Genomic DNA, 23,651 nt, shown 5'->3' on the forward strand with positions numbered 1-23,651 from the left:
CATTGGCTCAGTGTTTCCAAGTTTCCCATGATCTTCTGAACTCCACGCAGTGGGTGTCGCTCCCTCCATTGTACAGAAGAGACGTCAAGTGGCCCTCTCGAGGCCACAGAGCTAGTAAATGGCTGAACTTGGATTGGATATCTGATCTTTGTGACTTAAAAGTCCTTCGGTGGAACGAGAGCCCCATTCTCCCTAGGATGGAGATGGAGGCTCTCAGGATGCCTGAGGCTAATAGAAGACAGCTGCTTTGCCCACATATGTCTGGTACATTTTTGTAGCGTGAGAAGCTCTCTTCTCCCATAGCAACCACTTGGGGTTTTCAGCTGCTAACCCTGTCCTCCAGGACAATAGCAGTCTCGTCTAGGCAGGCCCGTGTAACCATACTCCACTCCAACCTCTTTGTGTTAATAAGCCCTGGATCCCACTTCTTTCTTCCAAGCTTCTCATTTATTTTTCCAAAGAGCACAATAAGCACAATTGATTTTAAAATAAAAACCTCTGGCATATGCACAGAGGCATTCTTCAGGGAGGTTAAAAACGATGAGGAGGCATTATTTGCCATTATCCGTACTGTGTAACCTTGCAATTGAAGCACCACAAGACCACAGTGGCCTCCCTTGATGGTATCCCGTGTAGGTGGCTTTTGCAGGTAGACAATGACTATGGCAGTGCCTGGGTGTCCTTGGCTCAAGGTGGATGCAAACCACAAAGGACAAAGTCTCTGTAAGTCAGAGCCGGAAGAGGCCTTCTGTACTATCTGGTACAGCTCCTTCCTTTGCTTGACGGGGAAAGCGAGCAGAGAGGGAAGGAAACCTTGGGAATTTGTAAGTCAGTGTGAGCAAAGAGCTACATGGAAGTCTACAGAAAATTCATTCAAAAAAGGGAACTTGGCCTTCCCCTTGGGATGAAGCAAATATTTTCTGTAAAAAGAGGCTCCACTGAGAATGAAGCTTGCATTTCCCTCTCTTTCTAGTGAAAGAGGTGGTGGGAAAACTTCCTGGGAGGATTTGGCAAGTCAACCCTGGAAGAGTTACTAACCGTCAGTCATTGAAGTGGGGGCAGTACTTCATAAGGCGGAGAGAAATCACTTGTGAGGGGTGGGCAAAGGTGGACTGCCGTGTTTGGAGGGTCTGAAGAGAGTCTGAAGGAAGGGATGTGAGATACCTAGGTTAGTTAGGTATTGTCCTAGCTAACTCATCATTAGACATCATTCTTCATGATACCTACTACATAGTTGCACATTTTCACTATGTACCCTCAATAGGGGCTGTTTTCGCTATAATAGGAGGGTTTGTGCGCTGATTCCCACTATTCTCAGGGTATACACTCAACTTGACATGAGCAAAAATCCACTTCGTAATCATATTTGTAGGTGTCAACATGACCCTCTTCCCAGAACATTTCTTAGGTCTATCCGGTATACCTCGATGATACTCTGACTACCCAGATGCCTATACAACATGAAATGCTATTGCATCAATAGGCTCATTCATTTCACTAACAGCAGTCATGTTAATAATTTTCATTATCTGAGAGGCATTCACATCCAAATGAGAAGTCCTAACAGTAGAATTAACTACCACAAATTTAGAGTGATTAAATGGATGTCCTCCACCATATCACACATTTGAAGAACCTCCTTATGTTAACCTAAAATGACTAAGAAAGGAAGGAATCGAACCCTCTTCTACTGGTTTCAGGTCAACACCATAGCCATTATGTCTTTCTCTATAAATGAGATATTAGTAAAAAATTATATAACTTTGTCAAAGTTAAGTCACAGGTGAAAATCCTGTATATCTGGATGGTACATCCTTTCCAACTAGGATTTCAAGATGCAACATCGCCCATCATGGAAGAATTACTACACTTTCATGATCACACACTAATAATTGTCTTTTTAATTAGTTCCCTGGTCCTTCTATTATCTCACTAATGTTAACAACTAAGCTAACACATGTCAGCACAATAGACGAACATGAAGTAGAGACCATTTGGACGGTTTTACCAGCTATTATTTTGATTTTAATTGCTCTGCCATAACTATGAATCCTCTATGTGATGGATGAGATTAATAACCCATCTCTTACTGTAAAAACTGTAGGTCACCAGTGGTATTGAAGCTATGAGTACACTGACTACGAAGATTTAAGTTTCGACTCCTATATAATCCCAACATCAGACTTAAAACCAGGGGAATTATGACTACTAGAAGTAGACAACCGAGTAGTATTACCCATAGAGATAACAATCCAAATACTAAGCTCCTCCGAAGATGTATTACACTCACGAGCCATACCTTCCTTAGGCCTAAAAACAGACGCAATCCCAGGACGCCTAAATCAAACAACCCTAATATCAACACAACCAGGTTTGTATTACGGACAGTATTCAGAGATTGTGGGTCAAATCATAGCTTCATGCCTATTGTCCTTGAACTAGGACCCCTAAAATACTTTGAAAAATGATCTGCATCAATGCTGTAAGTTCATTAAGAAGCTAGGTAGCGTTAACCTTTTAAGTTAAAGACTGAGGGCTAAGACTCTCCTTAATGGTATGCCGCAATTAGACACATCAGCTTGATTCATTAGCATTTTAGCTATATTTCTAGCACTGTTTACTATATTTCAACTAAAAATCTCAAAGTACACTTACTACTCGAACCCAGAATCAATACATACCAAAGTACAAAAACAGTCTACCCCTTGAGAAACAAAATGAACGAAAATCTATTTGCCACTTTCATTGCCCCTACAATAATAGGTAAGGATGTGAGGTCCTAAGTCCCGGAAGTAGCACATGGCTGTCTGACCCAATCCTGACCCAGTGCAGCTGGGCAGATGGAAGGACAAGGTCAGGGATGCCACCCCAGATACAACTTTCTTGGGTCTGAAACATGAATAATGGTGCATGGAGTCCCAGGGGGATGAGACACGGGGTTGGGGAGAAGGACACCCAATTACATTGCAGACAGGAAGCATCTTCCCTAGCAGAGCCCTGCTCTGGGCTCCCAGAGTTCTAGCAGAGTCCTAGAGATTCTAGCGGAATCCTAAAGATCCCCTGCTGGCTGGGAGGTTGACTTTGCTACTGGATCATGGGGAGGTCCAAGGGTGAGCCAGGGAAACAGCCAGTGGGCTGGGGTGGTAGCCATTCACCAATCGATACTTAATCATTCCAATATTAAGTGTCATGGCTGTGTCATTAGGTATGGTGTGAACACCGGCCTTGCTCTGTGACTCCACATAAATAGCTTTGCTAAGGTCATTAGTGACCACCATGTTCTAAATCTGTTCTAAATCTAATTTTCAGGCCTCATCTTATTCGATCTTTCAAATGCGTCCAGCACTCTTGAACATTCCTTTCTTCTTGAAACACTCCTTTCTCTTCTTCTGTGGCTTCATTCTTTCCTGGGTTTCTCCTACAGTTGTGACACCTCTTTTTCAATCTCCTGTTCTAGCTCATCCCATTCCATTGGCTGTTTAATTTTGTTATTCCTAAACACTCAGCCTTAAGCTATCTCTTCTTTCAGTTCTCTGCTTTCTTCCTTGGCAATCAGACCCAGGCCCATGTCTTCAATTTCAATTTACACACCAGTTAAGTCACATTTTCATATCACCAGCCCAGAACCTTCCTCTGTTCATTAGCTCTAACCACTTGAGTGTCTCAAAAGTGCATCAGGACAAAGTATATTTGTTACACATATCTGATAAAGGACATGTATCCAGAATATACATTCAGAAACTCTGAAAGGTTAATAATATAAAAACAAACCCAATTTTTATCTTGTTTGTTTGTTTATTTTTGGCTGCATTGGATCGTCATTGCTGCGCACAGGCTTTCTCTACTTGCGGCGAGTGGGGGCTACTCTTTGTTTGGATGGGCGGGCTTCTCATTGCAGTGGCTTTTCTTGTTGTGGAGCATGGGCTCTAGGCACACGGGCTTCAGTAGTTGTGGCACATGGGCTCAGTAGTTATGGCACACAGGCTTAGTTGCTCTGCAACATGTGGGACCTTCCCAGACCAGGGCTCAAACCTGTGTCCCCTGCGTCGGCAGGCAGGTTCTTAACCACTGCACCACCAGGGAAGTCCCCAAACCCAATTTTTTTTCTTTAAATTTATTTATTTTTATTTATTTATTTTTGGCTGCACTGGGTCTTCATAGCTGCGTGGGTTTTCTCTAGTTGCAGCAAGCGGGGGCTACTCTTCATTGCGGTGCGTGGGCTTCTCATTGCGTTGGCTTCTCTTGTTGCAGAGCATGGGCTCTAGGCATGTGGGCTTCAGTAGTTGTGGCACGCGGGCTCAGTAGTTGTGGCTCGCGGGCTCTAGAGTGCAGGCTCAGTAGTTGTGGCACATGGGCCCAGCCGCTCCGCAGCATGTGGGATCTTCCCGGACCAGGGCTCGAACCCATGTCCCCTGCATTGGCAGGAGGATTCTTAACCACTGCACCACCAGGGATGCCCCCCCAAACCCAATTTTTAAATGGACAAAAGTTTTTTTGTTTTTTTTTTTTGCGGTACGTGGGCCTCTCACTGTTGTGGCCTCTCCCATTGCGGAGCACAGGCTCCAGACGCGCAGGCTCAGCAGCCATGGCTCACGGGCCCAGCCACTCCGCGGCATGTGGAATCCTCCCGGACCGGGGCACGAACCCGTGTCCCCCGCATCGGCAGGCGGACTCTCAACCACTGCGCCACCAGGGAAGCCCTGGACAAAAGATTTGAATAGACACTTTAAGAAGATATACAGATGGCAAACAAGCACATGAAAAGATGTCCAACAATGTTAGTCACGAGGGAAATGCAAAATAAAATCACTATACAGCTACTGAAATGGCTAAAATAAAAGTGTGGCTAATACCCAGTGGTGGTGAGGATGAGCAGCAGCTGGGCCTCTCATCCATTGCTGGTGGGAATGCAAAATGGTGCGGCCCCGTGGGAAACCAGTTTGGCAGTTTCTCATAAAGTTAAACATGCACTTACCATTCAACCCACAATCTCACTCTATTGATTATCGCTAGTTATTCAAGAAAAATGAACACGTATGCTTACACAAAAACCTGTATGTGAACATTTATTGTGGCTTTAATCATAATTACTAAATGTTGGAAGCAAATCAAGTGTCCTTCAACTGGTGAATGAATAAATAAACTGCAATATAGCCATATCACAGAATAGTACTTAGGAATAGAAAGGAACCAACCGTGGATCCATGAAACAACAAATCTGAATTTCAGATGCATTGTGCTAGGTGAAAAAAGCCAGACTCAAAAGGCAACAACACACTGCATGATCCTGTTTAAATGACACCTGGAAAAGACAAAACTCTAGGAACAGAACACAGATCAATTGTTGCCAAAGATCTTGGAAAGGGGCAGGAGGAAACTTTTGGGGGTGATGGGAAACAGGACCAGCTACACAATTGGCAAGGCCCAGTGCAAAATGAAAATGCAGGGCCCCTTGTTAAAAATTATTAAGTATTTCCAGATGGTGACAGGACAGCATTAAGCCAAGCACAGGCCCTTCAAAGCACAGCCTTATGTAACTACACAGGTCATGTGCCCATGAAGCAGCCGTGGATGGAAATGTTCTATTTATTTATTGTGGTGGTGGTTACACAGGGTTATGTGTTTGTCAAAACCCATAGAATCATGCACTAAAAAGGATGAATGTTACTGTATGTAAATTAAACCTCAACAAACCTGACACAGAAAACTCAGTCTTGTCATGAGGAAGCCTCGCTAAAGCAGGTTGAGGTTCATCCTACGGAGGAAAGGCCTGTACGCTTCCACCTGCCCATGAAAGTCAGGGAAGTACTGAGAGAATGCTCCAGACTGAAGGGGACAGAAACAACATGGCAGCCAAGTGCTACATGTATCCCTGGATGGGATCTTGGGCCAGAAAGGAAAAGACCTAGTTGAGAGGATTGGTGACATTTGAATGCAGGTTGTGGTTTATTTCCTGACCAGGGAGCTTGTATGATGGGAATGAAGAGTGTCTTTGTTGAGGGAGTAAAGGTGATGGAACAGATGCAATTAAATGCCAACTACATTTAGGAAAGTCTGGGAGGAGGGGAGACAGGAGTTCCTTGTGTTCTTTCAGCTCTTCTTTAAGTTTGAAATTATTTCAAAACAAATTTTTTTTTAGTACTTCAGAATCAACAGGTCCAAAACCAAACACAATCTCTCCCAAACCCCCAGCCCTGAGCTTGGCTGCTTCCAGTGCCCTTCTGTCTCAGGAAATGGTATCACCTGCAATCGGTTAAGTGAACTCAAATCTGGAAGGCTCTCCTGATGCTGCCTCTTCCCCTGTGACCCCTGCCTACCTTCCAGGTACTTCTCTCTCCCTTCATAGCTTGCCTTTAGCTGGACCGGCTGCTGCCCACCCCAGAGGCTACACACATACTGTCCCACCTCCAAATGCCACTTCCTTGGGTAAGCCCTGATTCCCAGGCTGGGTCAGGGCTTGTGCTGTGCTGCCTCGGGGCACCCTGGCCCTTTCCCTCCCTGGGTGTCTCACAAGCATGGTTCTACATCATCTGCACGATTCTTCTACCAGCACCTGCTTCCACCATGAGGCTGTACTTCCACTCTGGGAGGGACTGGGTCTGGCACTGTGCTTCACACCTGGGGCAGGCTCCATAAATATTTGCTGATGACCATACGGAGATGTGAATGCACCCTGGCACGTCTCTTTGGAGGGCCAGATTCTCATCAGAGAACTGCTCTGGCCAGCTTCAAGTCAGAGCCCAGAGGCATGAGCTGGTTTTGAGATCAGAAAGCTAAGACAGATTTCTGTTCTTTTGGTTTCCCTACGTTTGTTTCCTGAGCTCTGGTTTCCCGTCTTGTAGGCAGTCTGTCTCCCTTCTGAGGGATTCTCTGTTTGTAAGGGTGTTAACTTACCTGGCCCCCTAATCGTCAAGTTGACTTGACTCAACTCAATGTGACCTGTCATTTTGCCTACCATTCGCATCTATATATGTCTTTTGTGGGGCCTTAACTCTTACCACACAACTAAATTTTCCTCTATTAACAAAACCTGGGGCACCATATGTCAGGATAAGACTTCACATGGGGGTCCCCTGCCCTGGCACCCCTTTTCTTTCCACTCCCATTCATTCTCACAACACAAGGGGCCTGGTCCCCTCCTGCCTGTGGAGTCTAAGACCAGCAAAGCCAGGCTCTGTTCACAGCCCTGTGTGCCCCTGGACACCCCCTGGAATGGGGGGTGCACATACCAGTAGGTTCATTCTGGGGAAGCAGCCCAGGGCCAGAGGCCTACACAGGCCCTGGCAGTGGGCTCCGGGCATCCAGGTAGCAAGGTGAAGAAGAGAGTATGGGTTCTGGTAGGTGTGTCCCTCTTGGCCCTTGGGGAAGGGTGCAGCCAGAGGAGGGCCAGAGTGGGTTGGGGGTTGGGACAGGAGCCCGGGCTGCCAGTTCTACGGGCAGTACTGCCATATGCCACCCCTGGCACTACCTACTGTGGCAGTTTTTGTCCTGGTCTGTTTATTCAGAGGGCAGCCAGGGCATCCCTGATGGAAGGTGAGTAAGATGCATAGTTCTGGAACATTCATACCTTCCTACTGACACTGAATGCCGAGGCTTGTCTGAGTGATGAGGTCTGAATATGAAGCATTTTTAAAGACATAAAATAACTTCTAAATCATAGGGGCCCAGTCCAACTTCCTTAAAGAAAAGTAAATTGAGCTCCAGAAAGTCTGAATAACTCCCCAAAGTTGAGCATCTGAGTGACAAAACCATGACTGGAACCCAGGGCCCAGAGCATCTCTGTCTGGGCACCCAGGTACTGCTCCTACACCCTTAATAGCTCCAAACATGCCCACTCAGGGGCGATGTTGTGCACGGGAGAGGTGTGAGTTAAACAGGGTCAGGGCACCAGCCCAAGAGTCAGGTTGCCCGAAACTGACTGCCTCTACCTCTCAAGAGATGTAGGAGCTTGGGGTAAATTATTGTGTCATGTTAAATCTGATTTTCTCATCTGTAAAATGGGTGTCAAACGAGGCACAGATTCACCTGGTTCAGCTATTGGAAGGATTAAAATAAAATCCATACAAAGTAGTTAACGTAGTGTCTGGCATAAAGGAAGAAAAAGAAGCTCGATAAATGTGAGTCACTATTATTTTATATGACGGTAAGGAGAATCACATTAATAAAATATCACTGGTCTCCTTGGGCTTCTGGGAAGGGAGGGTTAAGTGTGGATCGGGGCTGCCGTATCCATTACTGGTGCAGGAACGGTGCGGGAGGCTCTTGGATCTGTTTCTGTATTTCTAATTTCCTCTCCACATTCTTGCTGAGGCAATTAAATTTATATCATCTCTGTTTTCTCTCAATATCTCTCCCTCCCCTTAAGCAGGCTTTTAAAACAGATTCATCTATTTTGCTACACTTTTCAAGGAACAAACTTTTGGTTTTAGTTATCCTTTCTAATATACTTTCATTTTTATTTCATTAATCTCTGCTTTTATCTTTATTCTCATTTTCTTTGGGTTTATTCAGTTGTTCCTTTTCTAATTTCTTGAGATGATTACCTAATGCCACCCTTTTGGGGGGAAGGGAGCTTTCTTCATTAATAATGAAGACATTTAAGGCTATAAGTTCTCCTCTGCAAACAGCTTTTGTCGTGTTTGATAGATATGGGGACCTAGGCCCTCTCTGCAGAAAGATTTCTGAACACAAGTAAAGTTCAGCTCAGGCCTTTAAACAAGTGATCTCAAGTTTGAAATTAATGAGACCCATTGCTGGCAGGGTAACGCTTGACTGTTGTTATCCTCAAAGCTCTTCTTCCTCTCCCCCCGCACCAGGCCGCCAGTGTCCAGGCCTGCACCCTCTCTCCTTGAGCTTGTGCACTCACCACTAATGACCTCCCTGCCTTCCAGGTCTTTCTGTACCACAGGGCTTCTGTGATCTTTCTAATCCACAAATGCCATCTCATTGTCCCTCTGCCTCAAACCGCTCAGGAGCTTTCTCACTGCAGCATAGTTTTCAGCACGGCAGACACGACCCCACATCTGGGCCCCTGCCCTTCTCCAGCCTCGACCACCCTCCCTCCTCCACTCCAGCCACCCTAATCCTTCATCCTCCAGCAGAACCGCACCGTGTGTGCTTCCCAGTGTTCCCAGCTTGCTTTAGAACATCACCCCTTCGCTCTGCAGGGCACATCCCTGCACCCGCTGTGCCCACCACACCTCCCCTGCCAACTGCTGCTGTGCAACCATTTCATCTGGACTTCAGAGCCACTGGCTTCAGGAAGCTTCCTTGGCAAAGAGCCTCTTGGCTCCCACAGCCACGCAGACATTGCTCCTCCCTTTCTCTTGCCACATTACATTCAAATCACCTGTTTGCTTGCTTCTCCATCACTTTACTGTTGGCCAAAGACAACATTTTCTTTAACCTGGGTCCCCAGCCCCTCACTTAATGATTGCATTAAGGATGTCTAGCAACTCCAGTATCCCAAAGTGGACCCTTCATCAGTGTTCCCAGGGCTCTTATACAGACAGCAGGTCCTGGTGGAGACCGGTCATCAGGACTGAGGCCACTGTCACCATCGTCAGGGCAGGACCCCAAGAACCCAAGCCAGGGGAGCCTGGGCAAGCCCTCTTCTCCTCCTCCTCTGCCTTGGCTCCAGTGCTTGTACTCTCAGAGCACTGCAGCCTCACCTGACTACCTCCCGGTTGCAAAGAGGGCCCCAGAGGAGAAGGGCAGAGGGCTAGGTAAGGTGGTATCCATGGGGCAGAAGATTCCATTTCACACCAACTGGTCAACAGGTCAGGGAGACGCTCCCTCTCTGGCCTGTCTGGGAATCCACCTCAAGGGTACTCAGGTAGCTGCTGGCCCTTTAAACGGAGCCAGCTCCCACTGGGCACTCTTAAAGCTCACTTCATTCGTGAATTAAGTCCCTGACATCCCATATCTGTATGATCAATATGTTTGTTTATTAGCAGCAGCTGCTGTGTTTTAGCGAAGGTGGTGGGCCCCCGTGAGAGGGCCGCTCAGTAACCACAGAGCAGGGCCTGGGACAGGGAGAAGAAAGGCCTCCCGCTGGCCGATGGGATCTGGGGCTGGATAGGATTTCATGGTAATGGTCCTTTAATTGAAATCACTGCTTCAGTAGACTGTTGGGTAGGGAGCTGTGCTGATGGCTCCTGGCTCGGCCCCCCTTCAAGAGGTCCATTAACTGGTGGATGTGCTCCCAGAGCTGGGCTAGGGGAGCAGCGGTGGCACTGGGGGAGCCGAGGCTGCAGTGGTCAGCACAGCTGCTGTGGACCGCACGGAGGGGAGTGGGACTTGGGGCTTGGTTGCTCTCAGGATGTCAGACCTACTGATTTGACCTCCCTGGCCTGTTCCCAAACCCGAGCTAGGCCGCTTGTCCCCACCCTGGGTTCATTTCCCCTCAGTGACTCAGGAACCTCATTCCTAGGCTGACTTATGTTATTCCAGAAGAGGGGAAAGACTCATCATTTTCCAGTTCTGATATCTGCTCTGTGTCAGTAATTCAGGATCTGCATCTCTTGTCTGTGTGTGGTGCTGGAGGGCCAGGGAGCAATCCCTGAATCACTAACTCATTCATTCATTCATGCATTTGGAAAACATGTAATAAGCAACTTCTATATGCCAAGAACCATGCTAGGTTCTGGGAACACAAAGATAAAAGAGTGTAATCTTGTCCTAGAGGGATTTAAAGTCTTATGGGGGTAAAAGCATGCAAACGTTGACAATACAAGAAATTAGAAGCTTTATTGGGAATATGTGTGAGGTACAGTGGGCGCACAGGAGACGAAGACGAAACCTCTATAAGTCAGGAAGATGGAACCCAATTTGATCTAAGGGAACCTCTCCTAAGCTTTTAAATTAGTAAATTTCCAGGCCCACAAGCCTCCTCCATTTCTTCCAGATCCCCCATCCCAGTCAGGACTGGCAGGTCTCCTCTACACCCTAGAATATGCACTGTGTACCATAGCCTGGCAGGCTATGCAGTGGTTCTCATCTGGGGGCAATTTGCCCCCCAAGGACATTTGGCAGTGTCTGGAGCCTTTGTGGTTGTCACAATGTGGGAGGCGGGTAATGGGGACAGGACCACTGGCATCTAGTGGGTAGAAGCCAGGGATGCTGCTAAACATCCTATAATGCACTGGACAGCACCCACAACAAAAAAATTATCTGGTCCAACATGTCAACAATGTCAAGGTTAAGGAACCCTGGACAATGGTGATGTCTTCATATTTTATTCTGAGTGAGATGCAAACACAAGCACCTTCACCATTTCTGCCTTAATTCAGAACCACCTTCCTTCATCCATCCATCATATCTAATTCCAATGTGCGACCAACCCTTGCAAAGGATAATCTTGCTGCCTATTCTACCATTTACGTTGTCATCTTGGTCTTTGGGGCTTGATGTTGGGTACCATTTTCTATGACAGGACCCTGGCTATTTCCAGTTCAACCCCCAAATCCTCTAAACTTGGGGCTGCCCTCCTGAAACACGTTCCCACTGGGCTCATCCCATTTTCACAAATATGCATCCCGACTACCTCTGCTCCCATCCTTGGTCTCCTGCCTCCACCCTATATTCAGCTAGAAGTGTGGACACATCATCAAGACCACCACTCTCCAAGTCTCTCACCAGAATCCCTCCCTCCCAAAGGTCTCATCCTTCAGGCCTACATCTCACTTGGGCACAAACACAGGTGGCCCTAGCACACTGAAAAAGGTTAGGTGAATGTGTCACCCCACATTTGCCAGCACCTGGCTCAGGGTATTGACCCAAGGATATGCCTGCACCCAAAAGTTTGGAGTCATTTCCAGTATCTTATTAAGGTGTCATGATGTCAAAGATGCTGAGAGATCCCATCCTTCTGATTCCTTCTGTACAGGGTGCTCAGTAGAGAAACTTAAGTTATCAACTTACTGTCCACTAGCCAACTTCTAGGAGGTTATAGAAAATGTCAATTGTTGCACTTGAACTTTCTAAGCCTGAGATGACAAACAGCTGCCTCCAATAAATTGATGCTAGCTGCCTGGAGCAATGTGTTGTGAAGAATTCTGGGGAAGTGGGGCAGCAGGGACCAAGAAGGGTCCTTGGGGAGGGGGTATTTGGGGTTTTCAATCATTTCTGCCTCCATTCCTTTACATAATTCAGCTTTGATTCTACAGCCTAACCCTTATTCCAAGTAGGCAGCTGGCCCTAAATCTCTCTTATTATAAAAATTCTGGAACCTTAACTCTTTGAGGCCAAGGTTCAGGAAGAAAGAGAGTCAAGATCAATGAGCAATATTTTCAAATACATAGAGTTGAGGGGAGTAGCGGCCCCTGTGCCAGATGTTTTCTATTCTTGCATCTAAAAAGGAAATGAATTCTCATACATTCCTCATGCTATTTTATTAGTAGGACAGTGACTAGAGTTTATGATTAGTGCCTGGGCCTCCATGAGAGACCCAAATGAGTACTGAGATGGATTATATCCTAAATGAAGTTGACAATGCATTCTTGTGGTTTTTCACCCGTGGATACGTGTACAAATTCTGTTTGGCGATATAATTGAAAAGTAAAACCGTCTTCAATCTGCAAATTTCAATGACCCATTCATTGCAGAGGTGCCAAATCTGTGACGACTTTGTTTCCCTGAATGTCAATATGCACATACCTTAGAATACCCCAATAATCAGGGATTTTGAAAGTCCCCTTTTGAAAGATTGAATCAACCACTTACACAATGTTTGAATACATTCTCCAACATTTCTGCCAAGTTGCCCTAACTTTTGTCTGAACAGATCCACGGATGAGGACTTATAGCCTTCTGTCCAGTGCAGAGCCAGAAGCCCTGGCTGTTTAAACAACTTCCTTAAAGGGAACAAAATCTATAGACCTATAGTTTCCAACCTTCAGCCCCACTTCTCCTGCTTGAGGACTCTCAGAACAGTCCAGTCCTCTTTCGGACATTCCTTCAACCATCTTATGATAGAATCCTGTAGACCAGGGATCAGCAATCTACAAGCCCAGGGCCAAATCTGGTCCACCACCTGTTTTTATAAATAAAACTTTATTGAAACACAGCCACACTTATTCATTTATGTATCGTCTATGGATGCTTTCACACTTCAACAGCAAAGCTGAGTAGTTGTGACAGAAACCATATGGCTTGAGAAGCCTAAAATATTTACTATCTGGCTTTTTACAGAAAAATTTGCCAACCCCTGCTGTAGCCCATACCTTCTTCAGCACTGTGCTGAACCAACCAGCTCTTGCCAGTGACCACCATAGGGCATGGTTCTGAGTCTTTTCAACTTCACTGCCCTGATCACTCTCCTCTTAACAGCTCCCATTAATTTATGTTCATTTTTTAAAAGGTGATCCCAGAACTGTGCTCCTGCAGGGGCTGGACAAGACTTGTCTCCTTGCTTTTTCTTAATAGTGAGCCCCTCTTTCTACAGGGGAAGATTGCACTGGCCTCCTCATGGTCAACTGTCACTGCTGATTTACAAGGTGTTCCCTGTTGACAACAAAATCACACCACAATTACTAGCTAACATGTACTGAGCACTTGCTATAAGCCTGGCCAGTGATAAGCATTTATTTTAGATCACGGCTTTGTTTCCATCCAACTACCCTACAAGGAAGATCCTATCATTACCCCCATTTTAATAAATGAGGAAATGGTGGCCCAGAAAAGTAAATACCCGAGGTCAAACATTCACAAAGGACAAGACTAGATTTCAAACTCAGGTTCCACTGACTCCCAAACTCCTTATATGACAACAGCTTTCCTCTTCCCAGGTGCTAGGACTTGGTTGGGTTATTAATTTAGCTATGGTCCCCAGTAAAGTAAACTTTGACTTGCACTTCACACTTTAGCTCATTTGCACTCATTCATTTAATCATTATTTATACAACAAAAGACCCATCGAGCAATGACATGTGCCAGACCTTGATCTAGGTGCTGGGATAATAACAGTGAACAAAAGAGGCAAAAATCACTGCTTTGGTGGAGCTCACCTTCCAGTGGGGTAGGAGAGAGAGGAAGAGGCATAAATAAGATAAGAAAGAAATCAGAAGGTGGTAATGCTATAAAACAAGACCAAAAGACAACCCTCAGAATGGGAGAAAATATTTGCAAATGAAGCAACTGACAAAGGATTAATCTCCAAAATTTATAAGCAGCTCATACAGCTCAATAACAAAAAAACCAACAACCCAATCCAAAAATGGGCAGAAGACCTAAATAGACATTTCTCCAAAGAAGATATACAGACTGCCAACAAACACATGAAAGAATGCTCAACATCATTAATCATTAGAGAAATGCAAATCAAAACTACAATGAGATATCATCTCATACCAGTCAGAATGGCCATCATCAAAAAATCTACAAACAATAAATGCTGGAGAGGGTGTGGAGAAAAGGGAACACTCTTGCACTGCTGGTGGGAATGTGAATTGGTACAGCCACTATGGAAAACAGTATGGAGGTTCCTTAAAAAACTACAAATAGAACTACCATATGACCCAGCAATGCCACTAATGGGCATATACCCTGAGAAAACCATAATTCAAAAAGAGTCATGTAAAAGCAGACACCAACACAGCATTGTAAAGCAATTATACTCCAATAAAGATGTAAAAAAATAAAATAAACAAGGAAGTAATAGCTTGCTGGAGTGGGGCAGGGTCACAAAATAGGGTGGTCAGAACAGCCTTGCTGGGAAGCTAACCTGCAGGAGGTGAAGGACTGAGCCACATGGGCCCCTGGAGGAAGAGCCTTCCAAGCAGAGGAAGCACAAGATCGAGGACCCTAAGGCAGGAGCATGACCAGCAGGGTCAAAAAGTGGCCAAGAGACCAGCTGGCTGGAGAAGAAGGACCAAGGAGATAGTAGTAGGAGGTGAGGTAAGTGCAACAGACTGAAGGTTTGTGTCCCCCCTCACTCCCAAGATCCGTATGTTAACTCCTAATGGTATTTGGAGGTGGGGCACTTGGGAAGTGACTAGGAGCTCTTGCAAATGGACTTTCAGTCTCAACGCTCTCTCATCTGAGGGATTTCTGCTGCCTTCATGAACAGGATTAGTGCCCTTATTTTAAAAGGGACCCCAGAGAGCTCCCTTGCCCCTTCCACCACATGAGGACATACTGAGAAGACGGCTGTCTATGAATCGGGAAGCAGGCCCTCACCAGCTGCCAAATCTGCCAGCACCTTGATCTGGACTTCCCAGCCTCCAGAAGTGTGAGAGAGACATTTCTGTTACTTACAAGCCACACAGTCTATATTTTGTTATAGCAGCATGAATGAACTAAGACAATGCGAGGGGTAACAAGGGATCAGACCCTACAGGGCTTGAGGCTTCAGTAAGGCTTTGGGGATGATGAAGGGAAGGCACTGGAGGGAATCTGAGCAAAGCAGGGGCATAATCTGACTTGTGCTTTAAATGGCTCCCTCCAGCTGCTGGGGTTAGAATGGACTTTAGGGGACAAGAGAGGAAGCAGGCACAGCAGTCAGGACGCTACTGAGATGATACAGAAGACAGATGATGGTGGTTTGGACCAAGGTCACCGTAGGAGACATGGGGGGAAGTGGCTGGGTATATTTTGAAGGCAGAGCCAACAAGAATTCCTCGTGGATAAAGGATGTGGTATGTGAGAGAAAGGGGAGGGTCAAGGATGCCACCAAGATTTCCGGCCTGAGCAACTAGAAAGATCGAGTTCCCTTCAACCGAGATAGGAGAAGACTGTGTGAGGGGCAGGTCTGGAAAGGATGATCAAGAGTTTAGTTGAGACACATGAAGTCTGAGATGCCTATGAGACTGAAGCTCAGAGAGGATCTTTATGTTCATTCTGCCCTTCATTCATCCACAGCTGTTTACTGAGTGCCTACTTCAGTTCAGCAAGTTGCAAAGGCATAAAAATGTTTCTGGGGAAAAAATATAAACTGGTACTTGTGTTTAGATCAATACTAAATGGCACGTCCTACTATCTTAGACTGTTAAGAGCCATCGCTTCTCCATCCGCAGCACCAGCACACCCACGTCACACACACACACACACACACACACACACACACACACACACACAGGCTCACAAACCACAGAAGGATGGAGCCTCTGTAGAGGAAATGGGGGGAGAAGAGAAAGGGAAAAGATGGGGCAGAGGCACCCTGGATGGAGGCAGAGAGCTCTCTCTCTGAGCTCACTGTTTCCAACCTCCTGTGACAGTTCCTCCGGCTCCAGAAAATGTCCCACACCCCCTCAACTTCCTCCTCGTTCATCTCGCCTGGCCACCTCTAACAGGACTGGCCCAGCAGGCACCGCTGTCCGAGGAAGGTGTATGGCCTCCTTCTAGGACTGCATCAAGGGAAGATCCCCATGGTCTTAGATGACATCCTTTTTTTCTTTCTTTCTTTCTTTTTTTTTATTTTCCAGCTTAATTATGGCTTCTGACAGAGAGGGCTCAGCTGGTGCAGAAATCTGCACTCCGAACTCACTGGCACAAAGGTTCCAGCCAGACAGACCTGGGGAGACTTTTCTCTTGGACTCCGGCTGGGAGATATAGACTTTTTAATTAGAAGTTGTTATTAATGGGAAATGCTGCAAATTAAAACTAGGCCTCCTCCCTCTCCCTCCCTTCTTCCCCACTATATTTATCTCTGATCTCAATTAGAAAGTTCAGGGACTCGCTGCTGAATAGAATTTGTGGAGATGAAAGTTGCTGGAGACACCGGGAGGAGGGTGAGGACGGGGGAGAGGGGGCTGGGGGTGGAAATGGGAGAGGGAGGGGCGGGGCCGAGACTGAACGGAGGGTTGGGGAGTCCTGGGGACCGCCTTCTGGCCCTCAGCTCCCACATAGGTCCTGGAATTGGCCCAGGAAAGTCCTCCTTGGCTTTTTCTGTCTCTAACACTGGTGACAAATGTCTCCACTCCTCTGCGAGGGAGTAACTAGTCACTGACACACGGATGAGACATCAGAGGTGCTACACTCTGAACAGGACTAGCTTTGGGAAGAGTGGGCAACACCTTCAGTTTGGTTTGATCTATGCATTTTCAAATGGAAAAGGCTTTATTTTTCCCACTTGCAAAGATAATATATGCCTGTTATTTTAAAAACTCACATATTATAGATAAAAAGACTACAGTAAAAATCATTTGAAATCCCACCATCTAAAAAGATCTATACTGTTAATAATTTTGGTGAACATCCATGCTTACTATCCATCTCTGTCTCTCTTTCACAATTTTGTATCTTAGGGATCATTCTATATATATCAAATGTCCCGAGGCATGCTTTTTCCTCAGCAAAATATATTGTGAGGTATCTTTCTATAACAATCAACATAAATCCATGTCATAATTTTTAATGGCTACATGGCATTCCATTTGTGTGGGTGTATTATAATGTATTTAACTCGGCTCATCTTGATGGTCATTTAGGATGTTTCCAGGGTCCGTTCTTAAAAGGATGTGCCTTCCCTTTTCCAGAGCTGAGCTGGGACTGGCCTGCATCGCTCCCTCCATCCCTTACAACATGGGACTTCCCAGGGTCCAACAGCTCCACCTATGGGCTGGAAGACCCCAGAGCAATAGCATTTCCTCAGCGACTTCTTTGCCCGGAGTTGGAAAGTCTAGTGTAGGGCTTCCAGCCCCAACATTCTGCCTGGTGACATAGAGCTGTGGAAAGCTGTATGGTCAGAGGATTTAGAACAACAAGCAAACCTCTCCTCGTGGGCTAAACCCTTGGGTGGACCTTCAGATGGATAAGAGCCCAAGCTCAGCCCTCTCAATATGGTTTGCTATTATGCTATGGAACCATGAGATGATATTTGGAAGCATGATTATGATAATTCCATTCCACCAAAGAGAGAGAGGAAGAGCGTTTTGGAGCTGGCCAGCCTGGGAGCAAATCCCGATGACTCCCTGTCCTAACTGTAGGACAGAGGTCAAGTGACTTGGCCTCTCTGAGTCTCACTTCCTTCATTGGAAAATGGCAGTAATGATCCCTCCCTTGCAGGTTTGTTTGAGAATTAGAAATAATGTATTGAGATGCTCACCACGTGGTCAGAGCAGTGGTAGCTTTAACTGTATTATTATTAGCATTATTAAAAATAGCAAAATAGGGCTTTCCTGGTGGCGCAGTGGTTGAGAGTCTGCCTGCCGATGCAGGGGACACGGGTTTGTGCCCCAGTCCGGGAAGATCCCACATGCCACGGAGCAGCTGGGCCTGTGAGCCATGGCCGCTGAGCCTGCACGTCCGGAGCCTGTGCTCCGCAATGGGAGAGGCCACGACAGTGAGAGGTCCACGTACCGCAAAAAAAAAAAAAATAAGGATTAATAACAAATTTCTCTCCGTCATGCCTCAGGTGGTCTTACAAGAATATGTGCAAGACATGGGCCCTGCCCTCAAAGCAGGCACAAATCTATCATAGGCAACTTCCCAAGGAAGCAGGTCTTTAGAGAGGCATGAGGTGGCTGTGGGGAGGGAAGGCTTCCTGGAGGAGATGACACAGAGGACAGAATAAAATGAACAGACAGTACAATGAGAGGAATTTAAGAATCAGGGGCGGGAAGGGACGTAAAGATCGTGAGTCCAACCCCCTGTTCCCACACTGAAATGGAAACCCACTCCACACAGGTCTGTCTTGTTTGCCCAGTTCCAGGGATGAGTCGAAACCACACCTTGGAGGCAGCGCTTTCCTTCTGCCAACAACTCAGAATTAGAAAATTCTTGTGCTCAAAGTGGAGGAAGCTCTAGCATAGGCTTTCTGGACTGTCAAAATGATTAAATGCAGACCTCTGAGGGGAAGAGAGATTATGGAGTTACCAACAGGGTAAGTGACCATGGTTTGGGGTGGCTTTGGTCGTCACCTGTCAAAAGCAAGGACCAGTCCAGATGCCCAGATGACCTCCCGGCTACACCAGCCTTGTGCCCCACGTGTTACACACATGTCATCCGTGATCTGTATTTCCAAAGCAGGCTGTGGCCCCACTGCTGCTGAGGACCAAGGAACACACCCAGGACAGTCAGTGTGGTGCTGAGGGCAGAGCAGTGGATGGGGCAGGGGGTCCTCTTCTCTCCATCCCACACCACTGTCCCAATTCAGACTCTCACTGCCTCTTCTGTAGGCAACTATGAGGATCTCTACCTGGTTCCAACGGTCATCATCATTCCACGCAGAGCCCTTCCCCTGCACTACTGCCAGATTAATCCCCCACGGCTGCTCCCCAGCTCAAAACCCACCCAGAAATCCCCACTGCATGCAAAGCGAGCTTCCAACTTACCAGCCCAGCATGCAAAACTCTCCATTATCTGACCCCGACTCTTCCCCTAGCTCTACCCTCCTCTCCAGACTTATAGAAATGTCTGATGTCTCCCATACATGCCCCATACTTTCCCCCCTTCCTGTCTTTGCTCAAGTAATGCCCTCTACGGCAGTCTCTCTCCTCTACATCTCCACATATCCATCACTCCAAGGTGATGCCGGTGCTGGTCACCCATTCAGAAGTGAGCCCTCTCTCCTCTGGCTTTCGTTTGTATCTTTCCTATGGAAGTTAGCATCTTCAATCTGTCGTAATTATTAGTGATTCTAGAGTGCGAGCCTTGTAGACTCATCCCGGAGGACAGGGACGATGACATTCGTATCTGCCTGCACACTGTAACCATGACTACTAGTTGATGAAGGTTCGGGACACACCCTTTGACACTCATCAACTATGCGTCCTCAACTAAGTCACAGTCGAAAGCCTCAGTTTCTTATCTGTAGAATGGGGCTAAGAATACCTTCCCAGGGTCATTTGTCAATCCCCAAGCTAATGAACAGAATCCTACACTCCACAACAAAACTGGTGATTAAAGGTGCAACCAGTAGAGAGACCTCTAGAGAAGGTATGTGGAATGAAACAGAAAGAACCCAAATGTGGCTGTCTCTGTTCCCTCACCTGGAAGCTGGCAAAGTCCACTGCCTTCCCAAAGCTGGTGTTCCAGAAGGTGGGGCAGGGGACTACAGGGAAGCTTCACTTTATCCCCCTTCTGGAGATCCCTGTCCATCTGCCCATCCCTCAGAAAGATGATGGACCCGCTTCCACTGCTGGAAGCCCTGTCCTGGTCCCTTACCTATCCCCCCACATCCCCCCTCCCCTTTCCCTCCCCACCCAGGGCCCCAGGCCGCGTCTGCGCCCTGCTGGGGGACTTGGGCTCCCCAGGCAGCAACACCAAGGTGCTTACTCTCCCCGCCTGAGCAGCCCAGACTCTGAAATTACCCCTTGTCTGTTAATTGCTTGTTGCTATCTCTCCCTCTCTGTAGGACTATCACTGCCAGCAATTAGCACAAAGATCCTTTCCCACTCTAGTTAAGATCCCAAGCTGCAGTTAAATGCTCCCAGATCCCATTTAAATTATTTCAAATGCAATTCATTCTGGCTCATTAAATAATTCCAGGGCTGGCTTTTGTTGCTTTTACCACCTTAGAAATCTCTTTTTCCAGAAAAGAAAAAAAAGAAAAGAAAAAATGAGGGAAGTTTGATAGCGGGAGAAGGGTCTGGTCTGGGAGAGGGAAGGAGAAGGTTTTCTGTCCCGGCCTCTCCAGACCCTTGTTCTGCATTTCACTCCCTCCCTCTGGCTGCCACCCTCGCTCCTTTGCTCCTTTTTTTCTCGGAAATGACTTCACCTGACAGCTATGGATTTAGAGCTTTTTTGCCAATTACTTATGCTCAGTGAGAAAATAGGTTTTTAATGTCTGTCCTTGTTCCGCCCAGACTGGCTACCTCACCGTGAAGTGAGCCCACAGCCCTCTCTCCCCAGCAGGCTGTGCTCATAGCCCAAGCTGCCCAGGCTGGGAGGACAGGGTGAGGACTGCTGGAAGGGGCCGGGGGTGGGACCGGACAGAGGCTCGGGTCTGGGAGCAGCACCTAGGCTACTGCGCTACTGAGAGTGTACCAGCCCATGGGCTCCACATCCTCGCACTGCCCAGTTCAACACTCATTCATTCATTCTTCATTCATTACGCAGATTTACTGAGCACTTACTATCTGCCAGGTACCAGGAGAGCATTTTACATGTATTAATTTGCTAAATCTTTGGAAAAACCCTATAAGATAGATGTTATCCTGAAGGTGGTTTTACAGGGAGTGAAATTAAGCCTCCAGAGAAGCTTAATAAATCACCCCAAATCACACAACTATAAATGCCTGACTTGGGACGTGAACTCAGACACTGCTCTTCCTAGACACACGTAACCACTCCAGTGCCCCAGCCTTGTCCTTGGTGAGCTCCTGCCCTGGCACAGCTGCAGAGGCCTCGGCAAGCCGAGGTCCCTGCCATGTCACAGCTCATGTTCTACTTCGGGAGACAAATACTTAAACTATTTTTCTATAACGCGGCACATGGTCTGGTAAAGACTATGATCAAAGTCTGTGCAAAGTGCTGTGGAACTCAGCGACCAGAACCATCCATTCTGCCCAGGGAGCGAGGAGGCAGGTTGGGAGGGGCTACAAGAGGAGGCAGCCTGTCATCCAGGCTTGGCAGGCTAAGAAGGAACTCATCAGATGAAGGAGAGAGCGGGAGGGCATTCCTGGGAGAGGGAACAGCATGTGCCAGTGCTCAGGGGCTTGAAAGGGCCTGACATAATTAGGTAGCATAGTCTCAGGCAAGACATGAGTGAGTGTGGCAGGTGATTTGTTGCATAAATATTGTTCTAGAGCAGTGGTTCTCAACTGGGGGAGGAGGGGGAGGGTGGCGATTTGCTCCACCCCCCCACCCACACCCAGCGGACTTTGTCTGGAGACATGTGGACCAATGTCTGGAGACATTTTTGGTTGTCACAACTGGACTAGGAGGCGGAACTGGCATCTAGTGGATAAAAGCCAGGGATGTGGTTAAACATTGTACGATATGCAGGAAACCCCCACAGCAAGGAATTATTCATCCCCCAAATCTCAATAGAGCCAAGGTGGAGAAATCCCCGTCCAGAGGAGTGATGGTGCCATGGCACTCAGCGCAAAGCAAAATCAATTCTAGTTGAAGAAATTAGAAAAGAGTTCATGGAGAAGGGGCATTTGAGCAGCTCTCAAAAATCGGTAGGGTGCACATGTGGGGATGGAGGCAAAGACATCCCCAGCAAAGGAGAGAGCCTGAGCAGGACCTAGAAGGTGGAAAGTGAAGGGTGTATTCAAGGAACTGTCCAGTTGGCCACGTACCTCATGAGGAGCAGACAAGAGAAAGGGGCTGGATAATTAGTTTAGGGTTAGATCTTCATGAGCCCTAAAGCACTGAGAGTGATTCAGGGATGCATTAGGGAGCCATGGAAGGGCTTTGAGCACCAAAAGACAGGATCGGAGATACACTTTAATTTCTCAGGCTCTAATTAATTAATCAGGCAATGCGGGTAGAGGCTGGAGGAAGGGAGACCAGTGAGGAGGCTGTTTCTCTGTTCCTGGCAGGAGTTTCTGCCAACCTGACCTCAGAGAGTGGCAGCCACAATGAGGAGAGAACAGTCCCCTGAGACTCCCAAGGGAGAGGAGGATTGGGAACTGCAAGGACCTGGCCCCTGACTGCAGCCATGAGAGGATATGGAGGAGGAGAGGAGGGTTGAGTGGGGAATCCTCATCTCTGGGGAGCAGTGAGCAACACAGGTCACAAAGTGAAGGGAGCTGAGGGAGCCTGGAGGGATGCTTCCCACTGACCATGACCCGCTGCTGCTGGGAGAAAGCTGGCAAGTGGGCAACACCCACATCTGCAGTCACAAACGTGGTACAAAGGGTGGAGCCAGGAAGATGGAGCAGGAAGCCCGGCTTGGAAGGGCCTGAACAGCATCGCCTTGGCAGAGGAAAGCAAAGACTGAGCATCTGGTTCTACTTGTTGATGGTGACAGTAATAATAATAGCAGTTACCTGACATAATCACACTACTAAGCTATATAAAATAGATAACTAATAAGAGCCTACTGTACAGCACAGGGAACTCTACTCAATACTCTGTAATGACCTATATGGGAAAAGAATCTAAAAGAGGATGGATACATGTATGTGTATAACTGATTCACTTTGCTGTACAGCAGAAACTAACACAACACTGTAAATCCACTCTACTCCAATAAAAATTAATTAAAAAAAAATAGCAATTACCATTTATTGGGAGTTTACCCTGTGCCAGGCCTGGTGCTAAACATATAACACAAGACTGAGCCATAGCTGAGCCTCATTTTACCCACCAGACAGTTCTCTGGGAGGTACAAAACCCAAGCTCCTGTCAATTAATTTAAAATTTAAATGTACTTTGATATTTTAATTTGTTAAGACAGGCATGCATTACTTTGGCAATTAAAAATACAAGGAGTTTTTAAAAAATGGAAACCAAGATTTATGCACAAATATATCCATTACAGTATTTTCTAGAATAGCAATGTGTTTGCCATCAGTGGAACACCAACTACACATCAGGCACTGCACTGGGTTTTTTACATGAAAACAAACAAGTATTTTCTTTGAAAAAAAAGAGGAGACTTTGCTTTTAATGGACTGGTGTCTAGTAGCAGTTCAATAAAATGTGTTGAATGAATTATTAAATTTATCCCAAGTAGAACAGAAGGGCCCCTGACTGGGACTGGGCCTTGGGAATAAACAAGAAACCTCAGATATGAATCTGAGAGCTGAATCATACTGGGC

This window comes from Neophocaena asiaeorientalis, unplaced genomic scaffold (genome assembly GCF_003031525.2).
Source record: "Neophocaena asiaeorientalis asiaeorientalis breed wild unplaced genomic scaffold, Neophocaena_asiaeorientalis_V1.1 scaffold442, whole genome shotgun sequence".
Taxonomy (NCBI): domain Eukaryota; kingdom Metazoa; phylum Chordata; class Mammalia; order Artiodactyla; family Phocoenidae; genus Neophocaena; species Neophocaena asiaeorientalis.